This window comes from Typopeltis vanoorti, chromosome 17 (genome assembly GCF_054136105.1).
Source record: "Typopeltis vanoorti isolate ZY-2024b chromosome 17, IOZ_Tvanoo_1.0, whole genome shotgun sequence".
Taxonomy (NCBI): domain Eukaryota; kingdom Metazoa; phylum Arthropoda; class Arachnida; order Uropygi; family Thelyphonidae; genus Typopeltis; species Typopeltis vanoorti.
Genome location: NC_143565.1, coordinates 86,086,435 through 86,107,429, shown reverse-complemented (window position 1 = coordinate 86,107,429; position 20,995 = coordinate 86,086,435). Strand labels below are relative to the sequence as shown.

Sequence of the window (20,995 nt, the reverse complement as noted above, 5' to 3'; positions counted from 1 at the left end):
ATAAAGTTAGATGAACTGTGAGGTGTTAGATTTCTCGCATCTGCAGACAGAGAATTGAGTACTGAGAGGAAATTTCGCCAACCTAAAAAATCAGCTCATGCTTTTATTCCCATATAAGGATTAGACGAGGCCGTTTTAGCCCTGTCTAACTTTTGGAGACTGAGTGGGCAGTTCAATCTCCATTGGTAGCCAATCAGAGATAACTGGCCCAAGACAATCACTAATTATAATAAGCGGCAACCGATGCAGAGACTGGTTGTTGACAAAAAACCTGAGTTTCAAGGAAGAAAAAACCTGCTTACCCATGCTGGAGATCAATGCACTCGGGAACAGGGCAAAGAAAGGTTTAAAAAGTTCCCACAGTTGGCAACTAGCCTCGAACTTAAATCTATCTTCGGGCGCTCTAGCACACAGGATGCAAATGCTATTACCATTGAGCTATACACATCCCAATAAATATAAATAAATTGAAAAAGAAAGTAAGGAACTTAAGGGAAATAAATTTAAGATGGATTCTTGAAAGAAGATGATATAATAATATCCCATCAGAAAATATTTAAATAAACAATTTCATTCGAGAAAAAATACTGGCAATGAAAAGATATGTATTCTTATTGAGAAAAATTTAAAACAACCACAATTAGCAAGCTATAAAAGAATAAGTATTTTAAGAAAATTAAAGGAGCCTGTGTAGCTCTGTTTGCATCTATAGCGCTAGACTGCCTGAAGAAAGACTGTTTTAAGTTCGATTCTAGTCTGACTAGAGGAATTTCAACTGATTCTCGAATTAGTCAATATCTGACAGGGATAAGATGGATTTTTTCCAGAATTTCTGGTTTTTCATCCCAGAAATTGAAGAAAATCGACTGTATGACTCCACAATTTCAGATTATTAATATCTAAATTTTTAGATATTATTGTTAGATTTAGAGACTATGAGATGGTGGTGGTTGTCTGTGATTCTCTCTCTCTCTCTCTCTCTCTCCCCTCAGTGCAATGAAATAATAGGGATGGGAACCCTTCAGTTTTTTGCATCTTTGTTAATTATGTAATCGTCATCGTTTACAAATTAGCCATTCTCAAACTGTCTATTTTAATTAATTATATTTGAATAAAAATCGTTCTTTTTTAAAAGACAGTGTTGAAAAACAACCGCTATTATTAGTGATTGTTCTATGGTTGGAGTTTCATTCTGACCCATTGTTCAATGATTAGTGCAATATCATATTATATTAGTTTGTCACTAGAGGCAACTACAAGCTCTCTGCACGACGTCAGCTTGATTCAAAAAAAAGAGGTTTAGTTTTGTAAGTGTGTTGCTATAATGCGCTACTAACATATCTATTATTATTATTATTATTATTATTATTATTATTATTATTATTATTATTATTATTATTATTATTATTGCATGACACCTCCAAGGAGTCCAAGCACTCATTGCTGGAGCACACTGTACTGTACTTTGCTAATGCATTTCACCCTCTCCACTACTTAATCTTGACGTATGTCGTTTTATAACAAGCTGAACGAGTAGAAGTTTTTCGTTTAATCCGTTTTTTTTTTCAAATTTTATTTGATATCCCACTTATGCAAATACGAAGAAAAGAACAATCAAGAAGGTGAATAGAGCACATTTCATGAAGAATGAGATCTATAGTTCAACATGCTTGCAGTCGAAGATAAAATAGTGAAATGTGATTCTAACAGTGAAAAGATACAATGCTTATCAGCATTACGGTACACACAAGCACCACAGATATGCAAAATTGGAAGACGAACAAAGAAAATCTATATTTATAAATATGAAGCTTCGGAAAAACCTACCACAATTATTTCAAGTGATGATAAAACGAAGTAATGAAATAACCGAAATAATTTAGGTATCAGCGAGTTGTATATGGAGGAGCGATATCTCAGAAGAGGAACGTTACTATACTCTTTGACCAGGTCTGTTTTATGTCCGTTGCTGTTCAGTTTGTATGTAAATGATATTAGGAGAGATCTGAATGTGGTATGCAGTTGTGTGCAGACAATGCAAAGTTGGGGAGAGCTATCAGGAGTAGGGCAGATGCTATGGCTTTGCAAGAGGACTTGAATACACTGGCTGAATGAGTACATGAATGGGGATGTCAATTTTAGTATTGCGAAGTGCAAAGTTTTGAAATTTGGGAAGCAGGGATGAGATGTAGAGTATACAATCGGTGAAAATGTCTTGCAAGAGGTCGAGCAGATAAGAGATCTGGAAGTGATTGGGGATAACGACCAAACATTTCGGGAATATATTCCTAAAATTGTGAGAACAGCACAGAGGATAATGGAAATGAAGCAGAGGGAAGTGACTTGTAGAAGTAAGGATGTTATCGTTCCCTTGTATAAGTCTTTGATCGGGCTACATATGGATTACTGTGCTCATATTTGATCATCTGGTTTTCAAAAAGATGAAATTGCGTTGGAAAAGGTTCAGAGATGATCGACTAAAGTGGCTTCTAGTCTCTGAAATGTTGAGTATGAAGACAGGTTGAAAAAAATGCAATTTGCAGAAATTGGTGGGTAGAAGGAGTAGGGGGATATGATCGAGACAAATAAGCTGTTATGAGGTTATTAGCAGACCTAATATCAGAAAGGTTTAGCATAGAATGTGTGAAGATAGGAAGAGAACAAGAGGTCATCCCTGGAAGCTGTATAAGGAGAGTGTGAGCAAGGGAGTGAGAAGAAGGCTTTTTGCATGGATAGTGGTAAGTGATTGGAATGCATTGTCCGAGAGTGTGGTCAGCACAGAGATAGTGAACATATTTAAGGCGAGGTACGATAAACTGTGTGTGTAACAGTGGACCTCCCGCGATGAGTCTTTGACTGCATGGAGGTTTTTTATATAATAATAAAATTTATAAAGTAACATATATACTCTTCAGAAAAGGTAAGCATATAGTGATGTGGAAATCATAATACAGATCATTCTGGAAGTTATGGCATTTCTGAATTCTTATAAAGTTAAATAATACAAACAACTTCTTTTTCGTATGCTCTAGATAAGTCCATTGATATTACTCGCTCATCACACATTTTAATTTATATTCGCGTTATAACTGCAAATTTTCAATGTTATGACGAGCTGTTAACTTTGGCTACTCTCATGGGAATTGATTATGTTCATGATAATCATGATTATGTTGATATCATGTATATGATATCAACATAATCTTTGCTCCAAATTTTACTGTTTTAAAAGACACATACGAGCAGATGCTTCGAGGCATTGCCAGTTTCGCAATGGGCTTCAAATTGATGAAAAAAAAAAACATTAAGTGTGGATCTTCCTTATCACTCTAAAGTTGTCATAGGAAAAAGTACTAGAAACGTTTTAGCACTATGAAACAAATTACAAATCTTTGCATGGATTTTTTTTTCTTTCAAAACTCTTCTTTTGAAAAAAGCCACTAATTTCAACCGAACATTTCTCTGAATTGGCAAAGGTAGTGAGAACGATGCGCTAATAAAACTTAAAAAAACTGTGATATTAATGAATACAACGGTGTGTTAGATTCATTGATCCAAGAATGCAATGACAAATTTAAAAATTTTGAGAAACATGACCTCGCGCCAAAACTGGCTTTCCAACTACATCTGGTTGATGTCTCTAGGGCACTCTCTGAAGACAATAAACTGAAATCTATCATTAGTAGTATTAGTTATAAAACTACATTTTTGAATTTTTTTTTTTTTGGTAGATAAAACATCTTTCGTAAAATTTTAATAAATTTTAATGTTATGATATCGATATTCATACTGTATGCATATTACCTCTTTATAATTTTAGTAAAAATTATTATACAGGGTGATCAAAATTAAAACATCCCTGTTTAAGGACTTGTGGGGCACCACCCAGTGATCCAAATTCTGCGAGATTTGTAGGAATATATTGAGCGTCATGCGAAAGCGATATCCGAGGGGAAAAGTAGTTCCAAAATTCATCACCAGAAGGCGCTGTATTAAGTACCGAAATATAGATGTAGTAATTTATCTGTATGTAAGAAGGACAAAAGCGACACAAGCATAAACAGCACATTTTTATTCACTTCCTTTATGCATTCACGGGCTCTACTGTGCAATGTGCTGTCCTTCCTGCTTTGCCACAAACTGCATCCTTTACACAATGTGGTCAACGGCAGAACGCAGCTGATCGTGATTAATGTTACGCACATGCTGCGTATGCTTTCTGTCAGCGCTTTCAAGTTATCAGGATAATCCCGTTTTAACGGGATCATCCTGATAAATGTTCTCGAAGAACTTCCTACGGATCGACCGGTGTGCCAATGGGTCCCATTCTGCATTAAAAATGACTGAACCTATGCTGTTTTATTAATGGCTTGCTCCACAACAGCAGTAGCAACTTCATTCACTTTTGAACTGATTGGTCTGCGACCACTGCCAGATTTTACTCCCAATGCTCCGGTTTCTTCAAAACAACTAATCATTCATCGAAAAGCGCATGGAGATAGTTGACCTAGTCGATATTTTTTCAGGCTACGAAATTCGTGGAATGCGGCAGCAGAATTGTAAGTGTTTAATACTACAGCTTCACAAGCTAAGCACATTGGGTCAAGGTTATTGCCATCATTGTGGACAATATTAGCAACCAAAAGGAAGTGAAAAATCCCATGTCTATCTCTTTATACTCTCCTGCAGTGGCAGCTTGTACATAAGCACTGCGACACTGCAGCGCCCCCAAGGAAACAATGAAAAAATTAAATTTTGTTTGTGTTTATAAATAATAACAATGCTTACAACATTATATAAATGCAGTACAACACGTTAAAGCTTATGTTTCGACATTGATTGAATAGTTACTAATTGGAATTGTTCGATTAACGCTTTAGATTACGAAACAAATGCACTGCGATCTAACGCAGTATCTGAATTATCGCGTTCGGCCAATTGCAGCTATACTCGCCGATATTCGTTTGCACTTGTCATTGCACGTAACAAGTGAATCCGACACTGCTCATTTGAGCAGTATCGCTACAGATAATTGTATGCATGCACGCGTTATTTCTGTGAGATACAAAACTTTGATTATTGGTGTGTGTTCTTGGTGAGGGTGAAATATTTTTAATAAAGCAATTTTTTAATATGTAAATTTATTTATTAATAAATTGGATAAAAGAAAATTTACTTTGTATATGCAGCACCCCCACTTAAAATTTTCACCAGTTGCCACTGCTCTCCTGGCAGTGGCAGCTGGTGAAATGGGAGGCACAGCTTTCGAAGTGGTTCATGAATTATTATTATTATTATTATTAAGTGACACTTTTGGAGAGTACAAGAAATCATTGTCTTCTTTGCGCCACAAGATCCAGAGAACATTATGATATCCGCTGTTTGCAGTGTGTGATTTTCGCTGCTCCATTTGCCTGTTTGGCAAAGTTTCTTGAAGACAAAACCCCTATCTCGTGCGAGATTGACTGACTCAATTGAATATATCAAGATTATTGTAAAACAAATAATAGAAAAACAAAAAGAATATCATAAATTACTATTTATGTGCTTCATTGAATCGTAACGGTTTTAATAGAATAAAGTTATAGCACTTTTGCAAAAACAGCAAATTATCGAAATGATAATATATATTGTACAAGAAAAATTAGAAGCATGAGGGAAGAGGGTTATACTGAATAACTGCATAATATAAAATAATTAAAAGTAGGACAAAGATCAAAAGCATGTATATAAGTAGTTTAATTGTATGATTGCTGTTCTTAAATTTTAATTTTAAAATCTGTATCCGTACAAAAAGCCGGCCTCTTTTGCAATCGCGCTCAGCAAGCATTTCTGATTTTGTTCGCAAGATGGAGGCACGTGTCAGAATGCTTAGCAGAATATCGTTTCAACATTAACCTGTTCATAGCAACCACCAGTGAACGAATTTTAGGCTTATGTTGTGATTTAACCGGCACGTTGCTTCTCGCTGACGTGTAAAGCGATTACATGTATGTGTGCATTCAGTTAGATGGTAATAAGCATGGATTCGATGGTCTGAGCATGCCTGCTTTGGAAGTCATGCTTCAGTTTAATCTCTAAAAATCACTGTTTTTTTTTCCCACTTCCATAATCATAATATGAATTATTAAATGTCTATAAATTGTCTTCAACAAGTAAGTTGTTTATAATTAACCGTATTCAATTTCCAGTTCGTAATCGTAAAAATTAGCTCTTGTTATCAAATATGGTGTGTTTATAAAACTTATGAGATTTTAAAAATGACAGTGATATGGATGTATTTCGTAATATCAACTATTTATTATTTTTGAGCCATCAGCAAAATAAATAAAATACGCTATCAAAAAAAAAAAAAAAAAATGTTACTCTCTTACCTATAACTCAGAAAATGAAAAGTTCACATTAAATGTATGATATCTCCATATAGTCTTGTAATTGCTGCAAATGAAGCACAGTACAAATGTATATTTATGCATATATTTCATAAAATAATCATATTTGCCGGATGGATACGAGAGAGGTTTTTCGGATTCTGGAAAATAAGGAATGGGCGAGAACTAGATGTCATCCCTTGAAATTGCACAAGGAAGTGGTGAATAAGAGGGTGAGAAGGTTTTTTTTTTTTTTTTTTTTACATGGAGAGTGGAATGCATTGTTTGAGTATGTTGTTGTGAATGATTTTAATCTTCAGTATCATATGTTATAGGCAGGATCTTAATTCTGTGGACTTTTGTAATATTATTATTATTATTATATGGGTATCTCCATGGAATCAGAAGACACACTGCAGGAGACTCAAACTGTTCACACAATATCTATCATTCCTCATCTTAAACTCATTTACAGACGAAGCACTCACAGTGGAGTCGGGCAACGCATTCCATTCATTCACCACTCTACAAGCAAAAAATCTAGTCCTCACACTCTTATTTAATTTCCAGGGATGACCTCTTGTTCTTCCACCACTATCCCACTGCTGAAATATTTCGCCTGCATCAATCTTATAAAAACCTTTTTAGTAATTTAAATGTTTCTATCATATCCCATCTTCTCTGCCTATCAACTAACCTCTGTAATCCACAAACTCTCAATCTACCAATGTAGGGAGCATTCCTTACACACTCACCAACTTTGTCACTCTCCTCTAAATCTTTTACCACCTCCTCATCTCCAAGGAATCCAGGTGACCAGACATGAGCATAGTAATGCAGCTGTGGACATATGAATACCATATAAAGAGGAAAAAATAACTTCTTTATTTAAGTTAAGGGATATTGTATCCCATATTGTTTCTTAGTCGAATAAGAAACTCAAAGAGTTTCATGCCGAATATAGAAACTGTATTAAGTTCGGCGATTCCAAGCATAAGCAAATACCTGGATACAGCAGCACCTGACCTATTTAGTAGTGCAAACTGAGGCAACTCATAGAAAGGGTGCTATATAAAGTTCAGCGATTCCAAGCGTAAGCAAATACCTGGATAGAGCAGCACCTGACCCATTTGGTAGTGCAAACTGAGACAACTCATAGAAAGGGTGGACCCTTTTTATGAATTGCCTCAGTTTGCGCTACCAAATGGATCAGGTGCTGCTCTATCCAGGTATTTGCTTATGCTTGGAATCGCCGAACTTTATATAGTTTCTATATTTGGCATGAAAGTCTTTGAGTTTCTTATTCAGCTAAGAAACAATATGGGATACAATATCCCTTAACTTAAATAAGTTCATGTCGCTGAATTGAAGCCTTTGGCTCTTCATATAATTAGTAACTTATTTATGTCTGCATGTTAGTGTTTTAAGGGATTCTAACCTAGCCTCATCAATTTCTTGGAGTATCGTTCCATCAATGTGGTATACAACTGGTAATCTTTTAATCCCAAAATCCATAACTTTACACCTTTCCACATTGAACTGACATCTATTACCTTTTGCCCATTTTTCCAACTTATTTAAATCATCCTGCAGGCTCTCTACATCAGCTTGGTTAATTATTGCACTACCCAATTTTACATCATCATCAAACAACTGATTATCTCCCTCCAAGTCATTTCCTATATCATTTATGTATAAATTAAGTAATAATGGGCCAAGCACAGAGTTTTGAGGCACACCACTGGTTGCCTGCTTCATCCTGGACTCTGCTCTCCATACACTAATTTTTGGTATCTGTCCATGAGCCATTCTTTTATCCATATCACCTGTTTAATATCCATCCCCATTTGTTCTAATTTGCATAACAGTATTCCATGGGATATCATGGGGTATTCAAAAGCCTTATCAAAATCCAGAAGTATCACTGTGTAGCCATTTCCCCCCTGTCCAATTCAGCAGTTACTTTATAAAAAGTTATTAAATTACTAAGGCAAGACCGACCTTTAACAAAACCATGTTAGTCGCCATAGAGTATCATATTCTTATCCACCCATTCTTGAATTCTGTCCTTAACCAACTTTTCCAATTCTTTTACCATCACTCCCAAGATGGTGATTGGGCTATTATTTGTTACTGCAGTCTTAGAGCCTCCTTTATGCAAAAGAACTATATTTTTTGCCTTCCTTCCACTCCTTAGGGACCATACCAGAGTTCAAACTTAGGTTAAATAGCCAAATAAGAGGCGTTGACAATTCCTTTGTGCATTCACGTAATACCTGAGCCTGATATTCCATACTGACTTACAGCAGTATAATAAATTTGGTTTAATCCTTTATCCAAGTGTGAGCAAACAAAGTTTGCGCCTGAAAGTATCTTCAGGACTAGGGCAAGGTGATACAACACCAGGGCAACTCGTTGCAAAGGTGTAGCAAGCTACCAACACTCCTGTCTCAGTATCTCCTTTAATAAACTTTCAACATCTTTCTCTAAATCCAGAGTAATTTATTAAAAAAGGGTGGCACACCATTTGGCAACTCCTATAGGTACAGATGACCTACGAATGCTTCTGCCTAGTATCTCAGCTTGGGCCTGGCTCCCACTGAAGAGACCTCAATAAAGGTCGAAACTAGTCTGGGTAGTGGCCCTTCCCTTAATGCATAACATGAGACATATCCGCAAGGAGATGTGTTTTGCATTAAAGGAGATACTGAGACAGGAGTGTTGGTAGCTTGCTACACCTTTGCAACGAGTTGCCCTGGTGTTGTATCACCTTGCCCTAGTCCTGAAGATACTTTCAGGCGCAAACTTTGTTTGCTCACACTTGGATAAAGGATTAAACCAAATTTATTATACTCTAACCAAGTGAAAAATAAACTTTCAACTTCAATGACCTACAGCAGTGTTTGCATATAAATTCTGCAATATCCTAAGTACCTCTGATTCATTGACTTCAATTCTCATATCAGTTATTGCTACAGAAGACACAGAAATGTCCTCACTCCAGTGATAGACTTTTGAAAAGTGCCCAGTACTATTACATCTGATTCAGTAACCTTGACACCATCAGTGCCCACTAAGGTTATCCTCCCAAAGTCATTCTTCCTTTTACTTGCCACATAGCAGAAGAATTCTTTGGAATTTCCTTTGAGCCCCTTGGCTAAGGTCTTCTCATAATCTGATTTAGCTTTCCTTTCTTTGCTGGTAACCTTCCTAGCCTGAGCTTTGTACTGCTCACGAGTGTACTGATCACCTTTCTCCTTGTAAATTTCTTTTTTTTGGAGATCAAGCCTACTATTCATCCATCTAATGCCTACCTTATTTATCTTCCTGAACATGAGAATACATTCTGATATTGCTTCCCTCAGATACCTGCTGATTATATTCCATGCACTGCTAACATCTTTCTCCTGCAATTTTTTCTGCCATGGGATGGCTGTAAGCTGCCTCCGAAGCTTGTTATAATTACCTACCCTGTAGTTCTGTATATATCCCTTCTGAAGATAGAAATCCACAAATTTTGCAACTTCCCATGTCAATACTGCATGATCACTCTCGCCAGTTGGGGATAACGTGAACACCTTACTTATGCATAGGTCTTTTGAACCTATGACCAGAACCAACACTCTCACACCATGTGTCAATTATGTGCTATTTCAAGTATTTATTCACACACCTCTCAGAAGGTGTGTGAATTTCATTTCCTTTTTTGCCACGTGATCTTTCCAATCGATATCGCCATAGTTAAAATCCCCCATAATAATCACTACCCCTGCACTCATTACACTAATTTACTAATGAATGTCTTCTAAATCATTCCTTGGTCTATAGCAGCAGCCAACTGTATATTTGGTTCTGTTAACCACCAGATCGCCTCAAATGAACTTTCATTCACACATCTATCTTCTTGCTACACTACTTTTTTTTGGCTGTAGCTCTTTAGCTATCATCATCAGCAGCAGCACTCCTCTCTTCATTCTATCCTCGCTGAAAATACTGTACCCATCACATTGAATTCCAGTAATGAAATCTTCTGCTGATAGCCAAGTTTCATTAATGCCTTTTGAAGAATTTTGAACGCTTCTTGCATTAGTATACAATGTAGATTCCCTTTAGTTCTTATACCAACTTTACAACTGATATACATTCTATCTAATTTCAGTATTCACAATAGCCCCATACCGATTTTTATCTGCTCTATTCTCCAAATTATTCCATGAGAAAGGATCACCAAACACACATTCCCTACATAAGCTTCCCCTCCTACTCTCAACCTTTTCAATTTTAGTTTTCCTGCCCAATTACTTCAACTTGCTCAGAAAACAGCAACCTCTTCAAATGCTTATGGCTTTCCATGTTCAGATGCAACCCATCTCTTGCACACAGCTCTCTTTTGCCTTCAAATACACTCCAGACATCAACAAATTCCAGACCTCTTTTTCTGCTCATTCTTGCAATCATATTATTCATTGTTATCGCTCTTCTATTTAATTTATATTTATCAAAATGAGGCAGCACACATGCACTATTTTCCCTTTAACACTTTTTTTCTTCATGATATCTAACCATGTTCTTAAATCCTTTGATAACAGATTAATACTACTGCTCAAGTCATTTGTGCCTGCCATCACTATCATCTCTTCTACATCTTGCACTCTCTTTATCGCTAAAGTCACTCTCTCTGTTCTTCCACCAGACAAGCACTCCTCAGGCATTCTACTCTCCATACCTTATATGCATACTTATTTCACACTGTAATGTAATATAATATAATGTATATTTCTTATATATTTTAGTAATTCTTAACGGTATAAACTCTCTCTCTCTTCCTCCTCCTTCCCTCGATGAGTTTTTGACTCCAGGAGAGTTGATGCAATAATAATAATATTATTCATTCTATAATAATGTTATTATACTATGAAACCATGATACTTTTGGATTTTTCTAAGGCTTTTGACAGAATACAGCATGGATGACTGTTGCATATATTGGAGAATATGGGTTTGAGTTATAAAATATTAGCATGGATAAGAAGATGGTTTACTGACAGATATCAAAAAGTGGTATACGTGGGGAAGGGGGGGGATGTGAGTCTGCAAGATTTAAGGTAACCACAAGGATCAGTCCTTGGTCCATTGTTATTCAATCTGTACATTAATGACATTGGGAAGGATTTGACAGGTGACATACAGCTATTTGTTGATGATTCAAAGATAGGTAGGGTAATCAGGAATGCGACTGATATGCAGTACTTGCAGAATGATTTGAATAGGTTGAAATTGTGAACATGGATGTCAGTTCATATCAGTAAATGTAAAGTCATTCACTTCGGCATGATTTGATATCCAATGTCATTATATTGGTGGGATTATGCTAGAAGATCAGGCTAGGGATCTTGGAGTGTTAGTAGATAGGAAATTGAAGTTCAGGGGTTGTGTTGCAAAGATTGCAAATACAACTCAAAGGATAATTGCAGTCCAGAAACAAACTTTGACATGTAAAGATAAGGATGTCATTTTGTCTCTTTACAAGACCTTGATAAGACCTCACTTGGACAGGTCTGGTCTCTTGGTTTCCATTGTGATTCTGACAGTGGAGAAGAGAGTGCAAAGGAAAATTGTTGAAAATGATATCAGGATTGTGGAATACTGATTGTGAAAACAGGTTGAGAATTTGTAGACTCCAAACACTAGCAAACAAGGGAAAGAGCGGTGATGTGATTGAGACTTATAAACTTCTGAAAGAGTCATACATGATTTCAGTTGATGGAATTTTTTATTTTATGGAAGGTGGGGAAAGAACATGAGGACATCATTGGAGCTGAGAATGAATGCTGCTAAGAATGGGGTTAGATCTAGATTTTTCTCTTATGGAGCGATGCATGATTGAATGGATTGCCATGATGAACAAGTATAATAGCTGGTGCGTGTGGTATGTGGCCTCCCTCAATGAGTCCCTGACTCCCTGGAGGTCTCTCTTAATAATAATAATATTCCTGATTTCATGGTGTCGAATGTCTCATCAGGTGGTGAAATCAATCACCTGATGAGACATTCGACACCGTGAAATTAGGAACATTATTATGCATATCTCCTATAAGCAAGGGTAGTGACCTTTGCTTATAGGAGATATGTAGATTTAGATCATCACAATACAGCTCAAAGCTGACTTAGGGACAAAATCTAGTGATAATTCCCATCACATTCTTTTTTCATTGATCCTGTTCTTCACTTTCAACCTTTTTGATATCTCTTAGACAGTGAGTCTCTCATTATGAGTATATTATTTTATCTCCTCTCTCTGCTGATTTAAATAGTATATGGTATTTTAAGTATCTTAACTAAATCTTGAAATTTCATAGTATGTGCTGTTGTGGTTTGTAGAGTAGTTAGCACTTCTAAACTCTCCAACTAGGAGGCTGTGCATTCAAATGTGCATTCACTATGGCCTAGTTATTTATAGAGTCTTTAGTAGGTACTCAGATTTGGGTGTCCAGTGAGAGACCCTGCTTATTAGAGGCCCAAAGTGACTTGAGAAAAAGTTGTCTTGGTTTCTAGAGTAAGCTCTAACATTATCCACTGCTCATTGGACTAAATGCTATAGTTTCCAATCTTTTTTATGGGTGGGATTAGCATTAGAAAAAAGACAAAGCTTTCATATCCTGTACAGTTTTTGCCTTTCTATACAATGTGGGCAAAATATTAAAAGGTTTAAAATCTTTACAGTCTGTTATAGGGATTCATATCTTGATTCACTAAATTTTACACCAAACTAGTCAATGCAGTTCACAATCTTCTTTGGATGCTCCTAGAGGAGCCTTTGTGTATTTTATCCTACTAATGTCTCACCAAATGGCCTTGACTCGATTACCTTTATTGTTCACACTATCACTGCCATTGAATATTTTTTACTGTGGTTAAAGTTAATTCCTCTGCAATCATTCACAGTACTTTCCATCCTTCTTCATTATCTATCCTCCCTGAATACACTGAGCCCATCATATTCTATTCCTATTGCAATATCCTCTATAGTCAGCCATTTCTCACTAATGCCATTCATTTTTGATCCTTTATGATATTAAAGCAACTGATATAATCACAAGAAAAAAACATATCTTAAAAACCCTTACCCCCCCCCCCCATGTTTCATCAAATTGTATAAATTTGTTCTTTTCTTTTGGGATATATAATAAGAAGACGTCAGAGGTTTTGTAAAAGTTGGTGATTATCACAACTTCTCAGCACACCCTCGTATTTATATATATATATACGTATGGAGATTCATTGACTCGGTTCAAATACATATTGTAAAAATAGAGTTGAATGACTTAAACCGAGAATTAAGCAAAAAAGGTTTAATAGTAAAACACGACTAGTTTTGGCTTATAACAGCCTTCATCAGGTGACATTATAAAAGAAAAGAAAAAACACTAAACACTAAAGGTTAAAGAAACTATGAACAACATAGTGAGTCTCTATACATAATTAGGATGAAAATGTTGTAATTGTATTTAAAGCTGTTCTTTCATTTGTTGTATTGTCGGGAGAGTGCGTGCTTGCAGCATCACGTGAATGCCAGTACTTGATTACTGCTGAATGGCTATCTGGGAGGTTGTAGCTCAAGTTATTATTTAGATGTTCAAGGTTGAGGATTATTTCCCTAGATTCTACAATTTTTTTCTCCATTTCATCATGGCAACGAAAAATGTTGGTAGATCTGTCCCAGCAGACTGTATGACTTGGCTTATCATCATTAGGATCAGCCGAGAAAAGGATATGGCTTGATAAGACACTGGCTCGCTGTCTCTTGTAAGCAATGTCCCTCATGTGTTCCTCCATATGCAATTCAATAGATTTGTCCGTCTGGCCAAAATAAGGAATATCACAATCGCACCATATTTTGTACACACCAGGATATTTAAGATGATGATGACAAGGTTTTGGGTGGCTTATTAAGGAGCGGATTTTTGGAAGTGGAGTGAACAAAGTTCTGATGTATTTTCTTAGAACCTTGGCTTAATTTTTGTGAAACTGAACTTATGTAAGGAATAGATGTATTGCCTTTAAATGTATTTATTTCTGTGTGATGACTAGGAGGATTAAGAAGGAATTTTTCAATAATTCTTTTAGAATATCCATTAAGTAAGAAAGTAGTTTTGAGATAGTTGATTTCTTTATGAAGTTCATCTGGGTCATCAAGAAGAGAGTGAGCTCTATGTCCCAAGGTAGAAATTATTCCAAGTTTTTGAGGAGGGAAGTGATGGGACTGACTATGACGATACCTGTTAGTATGTGTAGGCTTTCTATACATCGAAATTTTAAGTTTACCAGAAGAGCGGATCAGTTTTACATCTAGAAAAGGCAGGGAACTATCAGTTTCAAGCTTGGCTATGAACTTTATTCTTGGATGTCGACTATTGAGATGTTTAAGGAAATCCATAAGGGAATTATGTCCGTGGCTCCAAATGAGGAAAATGTCATCCATATAACTTTTCCAAACATTAGGTGTTAAAGCAAAGGAAGAGATAGCCTTGGCTTCAAAATCCTTCAAGTAAATATTTGCAAGAACAGGGGATAAAGGATTACCCATCGCCAGACCATGATTTCCTCATTTTCCTCATTTGTAGTAGTAGTAGTCCTCTAGTAGTAGTAAAAAAAAAAAAAATAAATAAATAAAGCAGGGTTTATTGTTTTTTTTTTTTTTTACCACTTCAGGTCAGGCTAAGTAAAAGATCAATTAACAGTGTAGATTCAATTTACCTTTTGTAGAGTGCAAGAGCATGTAGCTTGTTTTCATATACATATGTATTTTTCTGATGATGACCTCAATACAGGGTCGAAACATCAGTTGCTATTTTATTAATAATAAGTAAAATAATCATTTAAATACATGTATTTTGTGTCCCTAAATTTGTAAATAGGATATGCTATTGATGGTTTTCTTCATCTGACTTTGAAAGTTTGCAAAACTGTTTTTAGTTGTAATGTCCTAAAATAATTTTTGCTATAAGATTATGAAAATTTGTGTGCATGTGCGCTCATGCATTCACACATGCAGAGAGAAAGAGAGAGCATAGCATTTTGCACAAAACTAAGTTCTAATGGTTTTCAGAATCACTATGCACTATTTTATTGAGCTATTTTATTTCTGCTATAGTTTAAAGGCCACAAATGATAGTTCCATAAATTCAGAACTCTAAATTAAAATTATTTTGAATACTGTTTTTATATATTTGCTAGTTTAAAGTTTGGCTAATTTCTCCCTTATTCCATACAAATTTATACACCTGGCTCCCTGTCAAAACAGTTTTGTTTATTCTGTTATCTATTTCAAATTTGTGGTTGAGCCATGGAATGCATTGCCTGATGGAGTGATGGGAGCGAGAATGGTCAGTGAGTTTAAAGAGTGGTATGATAAACTTTGTGTTTCTCAGGGGGGGACCTCCCCTCGATGAGTCTTGACAGACTTTATGTCTTAGGAAGGACCTCCCTCGATGAGTCTTTTGACTCCTTGGAGGCCTGAATAATAATAATAATAATAATAATAATTTAATTTGTTAGTTACTTTAAAAACTGTCTAAATAACTGAAATATTTCATCGTCAAATTCCTGATGTATACCCTCGGGGTATACAGTATATTATAATAGTATTACATGAAAAAGACCATTACAAACTTCCGATCAACAATTTTCTTCCAAATTAATCTGTTATCTCTCAAGACTCCAACATTATCAGATTTTATATTTCTGTCTTCCAAGGTACTTTTTACTGTATCAATACATATATAACTGTAGCATTCTGAAGAGCTTTCCTCTACCTTGTCATATGCCTTTTCCAGATTCATCTTGGTCTTCCTCTGGGTCTTTTTTCTGCCAACCTGGCAAAGAAAACTTGTATTACTAGTCTTTCCTCTCCCATTCTGTTTAAATGACCATACCATTTGAGATTAGCTCTGCTAACAATGGCAAGTTCTTTACTAATATCCACATTTTTACTACAACACCTGTTGATGCTATCTTTTCATGCTTCTGATCTTTCTCAGAACTCTCATATCTGTGGTCTTCAGTCTTTGATCAAGTGTTTTATTTCTAACCTAGCTATCATATCCATAAGTTAAAATTGGTTTGAACATTGTTGTCTTGTATATGGCTAATTGAGTTGACTAATAAGAAAGAAATTTCTTATAAATTTCTTCAGCTGGTTTCCTGCCATACCAGAGTTAGTAATTCTGTTGTCTGTTTTTATATTTAATTTTTCATCTTTACTAAAAATGCTGACTTAAATAGAGACTAAAATAAAAAATAAAATATGCTTAAATAGAGACTGTATTACTCGATGTAATGTCCCATTTACACCATATAACTGTAGCATTTTGAAGAGCTTTCCTCTTGGCACCTTGTCATATGCCTTTTCCAGATTTATATAACTTAAATACAGATCCTTGTTATTTTTCCAAATGATTTCTATTCCAATCATCCAGGATTCGACCTTCTGACAGGCCCTTCCAAATTATGCAGTGCAACCACTATATAATACCTCCATATTTGAGCATTTCTGGTTGAATATTATCTACTCTGGCTTCCACATTTCAGGTTTTCGATGGGTTTTTCTACTTCAAGTGTTGACATGTATTCCTGTGAAGTGTTTTCTATCACTGTGCTGACACTGCTTGTTTCATTTAGTAATCTTTCAAAGTAATACTTTGAAAGATTGCTAAATATTTTTCCACCTTACAGGTATTTATTTTCCATGTTCTTACCAAAGTCTTACCATGACTTTTGTTTATCTAGTTTTACACGGTGTTTCACTTTCATAGATGTTTCTCTGTATTCTGTAAGAGCACAAGCTGACTTGTGACGAACTTTCGATATGTTTTCTTCTTTTCCATGACTGCCTCTTTAACTTCCTGAGTATAATATGAAGTTCTGATTTTTCTACCCTTAGAGATAACCTCACCACATCCCTTTCTGGCTGAATCAAAACTTTAATTGTGACTGGGGTTTCTTGCTTCCCTCCAGTTGGCAAGAGTGATCTCCTGGGTTTTGGCTAGTCATATGAAGACTTCTCTGAGGAAAAGGATATATGTGTGGGAGTGCAAAGCTGGTGATTATGACAAGTTTAGGAGACAGCTTGAAGCTATAGCATGAATGAAGACTTGAGCACTAAGGAAATAAATGCTTCTTGGAAACTGACAAAGAAATACATTATAGTATCAATATGTGAATGTATTCTGAAGGGCAAAAGGCTGAATAAGGTAGGTAAAATGGATGAATGAGGGGGGGGGGATTAAGCATGAAATTTGAAGAAGAGGATACTGTGGAGGCAGCAGAAGATGAATAATAGTAGCAATTAATTGCATGAGTTAAAGAGTAAGCCAGAAAGGTGATTCAAGTGGTAAGAAGAATGAAGTGTAGCATGAGCAGAAATGAGCAAATCAGGCCAAAAAAAAAACCTTGAGTTTTTTTGACATGTGGCAAGTAGAAAGAAGGATGATTATGGTAAGATGATGATAATAAATGAAAGTGGCAGATGGGTAATTTTTTTTTTGTGTGTGATTCCCACCCATGAAAAGTTATTATAAACCTATAGTACATTTTGGACGGGCTAAGATTTTTATTTTTTGCCATTTTTATCAGTTTTATATATATTTTTGTAATTTTTTATTTATTTTACATAAGCTAGAAACCCTGCTCTATAGACCAAACGTGAAAGACATTTTTCAAACCATTTCAAACCTCCACTAAGCAGGATGATGGTCTTGCATAAGGTGATTAAATTCATCTCCCACCATCTCAGACAGTCATAAACATTCATACCCACAGTGAGATTTGAATCTAAGCTAGAAACCCTGCTCTATAGACCAGATGTGGAAGACATTTTTCAAACCTTCACTAAGCAGGATGGTGGTCTTGCATGAGGTGATGAAATTCATCTCCCACCTAAAGACAGTCATAAACATTCATACCCACGGTGGGATTTGAATCTGCAACCTGTTGATTGGAGAGTAGGTGTACTAATGCTAACCACTTGGCCAATCAGCTGGCAAAACTGCTGCAGAGGACATAGCATAGTCAAGGTATTCAGCAAGCGTTTCAACAGGTTGTTTCATTCTTAATGTGAAATCAGAGGCTCAAGTGTAGAGAATGATATGAGAGAAGACTTAATGGTGAATGAGCAACCAAGATGTATATGGGAGTTAAGAAAGTTAGATGTCAGTAAGGCTGTAGGACTTGATGACATATCACCATGTGTCTTAAGAGAATGTTCCAAGGAGTTAGATCAGCCTTACCTGCTTAACAAGAGTCTTGCAATAGCACAAGTCCCAAAGGAGCAGAAGGCTAAAGCAACAATTTATAGGCCAATCTGTATATTTGGAGTTGTAGTTAAGGTATTGGTTGATGGAGGATACAAAAGTGAGTTGATTATAGTGGTATTCTTTATGCTTGTCAGCATAGGTTTGGTAAAGGGAGGTCATGTTTTACCAACTTGCTTATATACTATAACAAGGTGATGAATGTATTTGACTAAAGAAATGCATATACAATAGTATACTTAGATTTGCAGAGGCTTTTGATGGATTGCAACACTACAAGTTGGTCACTGAACAGAAGCAGATAGGATTGGATAACAGAATAGTGAGTTGGATAGATGACTGGCTATCAGATAATGCATTACACAACTTACTGATTCCTATCTCAAAAGAGGAAAATCACTAGTGGTGTGCCATGGGATGTTATTTGGGACCATTGTTATTTAGTTTGTATATTAATGATATTGGGATAGGCTTAACTGGTGATGTACAACTGCTTGCAGATGATGCAAAACTGGGGAGAGTGATGACAAATCAAGCAGATGTTTTGGCTTTACAGGAGGACTTGAATAGATTGTATGAGTGGGCAACAGTATGTAACTGTCAATTCAATGTTGCAAAGTGTAAGGTTCTGACATTTGACAGGCAACACTGGGATGCAAAGTTGTTGTTTTTTTTTATGTTGTGCTCATACATAAGAGGTTGGTTGATCAACCTAATACGTTAGTACCATGTATGGGTAATGGGCTGGGAAAGGAGGAACTTGTTTACATTTGATTTAAATGACTCTAAATTGTATTCCATCGGAAACACAGCAGTTGGCAGACTGATCCATAGTGCAGCAGTTGCAGGGATGGAGGAGGAAAAGAAACTTGTTCTGTTTGTTTCTAGGCGTACTGTGAAGGATGTTAAGCAGCAACTGCACGTGTTTCAACAAGATTAGTACTGAGTGGAGGAATAATTGATGTTATTTCAGATGAGCATTTCCCATAAAAAAAATTTGTAGAATATTGCAGAAACCAAATGCCTGTGTGAAAGTGGGGGAAGAGAGGTAAGTGATGGGTCATTAATAAGTAATTGCTATCCTCTGTATTGAGTCAAGCATTTTGAGGGAGCTTTTAGGGGCCCCACCCCATATGTGGGAGTAGTATTCAATAGCTGGGCAGATTTGTGATTTGTATAATGTTAACAACTGTTCAGGGGTGAAGTAATGTCTTGAGCGAAAGAAAAATCCTAGTTTCTTTGAAGCTAAGGATGCAATGGTTGTGATGTGTTTATGCCAGGAGAGGTTTGACCTAAGGGTAATTCCAAGAAGAGAGATCTCAAACTGTCTGAAATTATTTGGGTATTGTCAAAAAGAATACTGGGAAAAAAATGGTTCTTTTTTATGGGAAATAGTACAGAACTGGGTTTTATTAGTATTGAAATTGATGAGGGTATCCAAATCCCATTGTAGGATGGCTTGGAGATCGGAATTGAGAATAGTGGTGGTTGAGGTGAGTTGTGTAGGGTAAGTTTATTGGATGAAAGCCAGGAGTGTCATGTGCTGTTGTCTGCAAAACGTGTATTGAGTTGGAGGTCAACTGAAGTTGGTCGTTGATATATAACAGGAAGAGGGTTTATAATATAATGTTTATAATATTTCCCTATCAAGTATACACTTGGTGGGGAAATATTGGAGGAAGTGGAGGAGATAAGAGACCTTGAATTGGTGGTGGACAAAGATCTGAAGTTCTGAGGTAATATCGTACAAGTTGTGAAGACATCACGTCAGATTATGGCAATGATGCAGAGGATCTTAACTTGTAGAAATAGAGGTTCTGGTTCCATTGCATAAGGCACTGATCAGATTTTGCATGGATTATTGTGCAGATTTGATTTTCTGGTTTTCATGGTGATGAGGATATATTTGAAAGGATCCAGAGAATACTAAGGTATTCTCTGGATATGAGGACAGATTGAGGGAGTGCGGTTTGCTAAGCCTTGTGAATAGGAAGGAGAGAGGGGGGATATGATTGAGACATGTTTGGTAAAGGGTTGATGTGGAAGAAATTTTAATAGAATGGAAAAAGGGAAGGGGTAGAACAAGGGTTCATCCCTGGAAGCTGTATAAGGAGGGTGGGAGCAGGGGCATAAAAGTAGCAGGTTCTTTGCATGGAGAGGGGTTGGTGAGTGGAATGTGTTGCCTGACATTGTGGAATGCAGATACATTGAATTTAATGGTTTGATGGGCTTTGTATGTAACAGTGTGCCTTCCACAATGAGTCTTTTGACTTCATGGAGGTCTGGTGTTAATAACAATAATAATTGTCCAGTT

The 20,995-nt window shown here is 36.2% G+C and overlaps 1 protein-coding gene across 1 annotated transcript in view; it reads left to right on the top strand.

Moving 5' to 3' along the window:
• The first annotated feature begins 5,993 nt into the window (after positions 1-5,993).
• The window catches only part of Pgant7 (N-acetylgalactosaminyltransferase 7), a 167,328-nt gene continuing 152,326 nt past the window's right edge, over positions 5,994-20,995 (top strand). The window contains exon 1 of the mRNA XM_090406886.1: positions 5,994-6,155. The gene's annotated coding sequence lies outside the window, so the exon portion shown is untranslated. The remainder of the gene's footprint in view (positions 6,156-20,995) is intronic.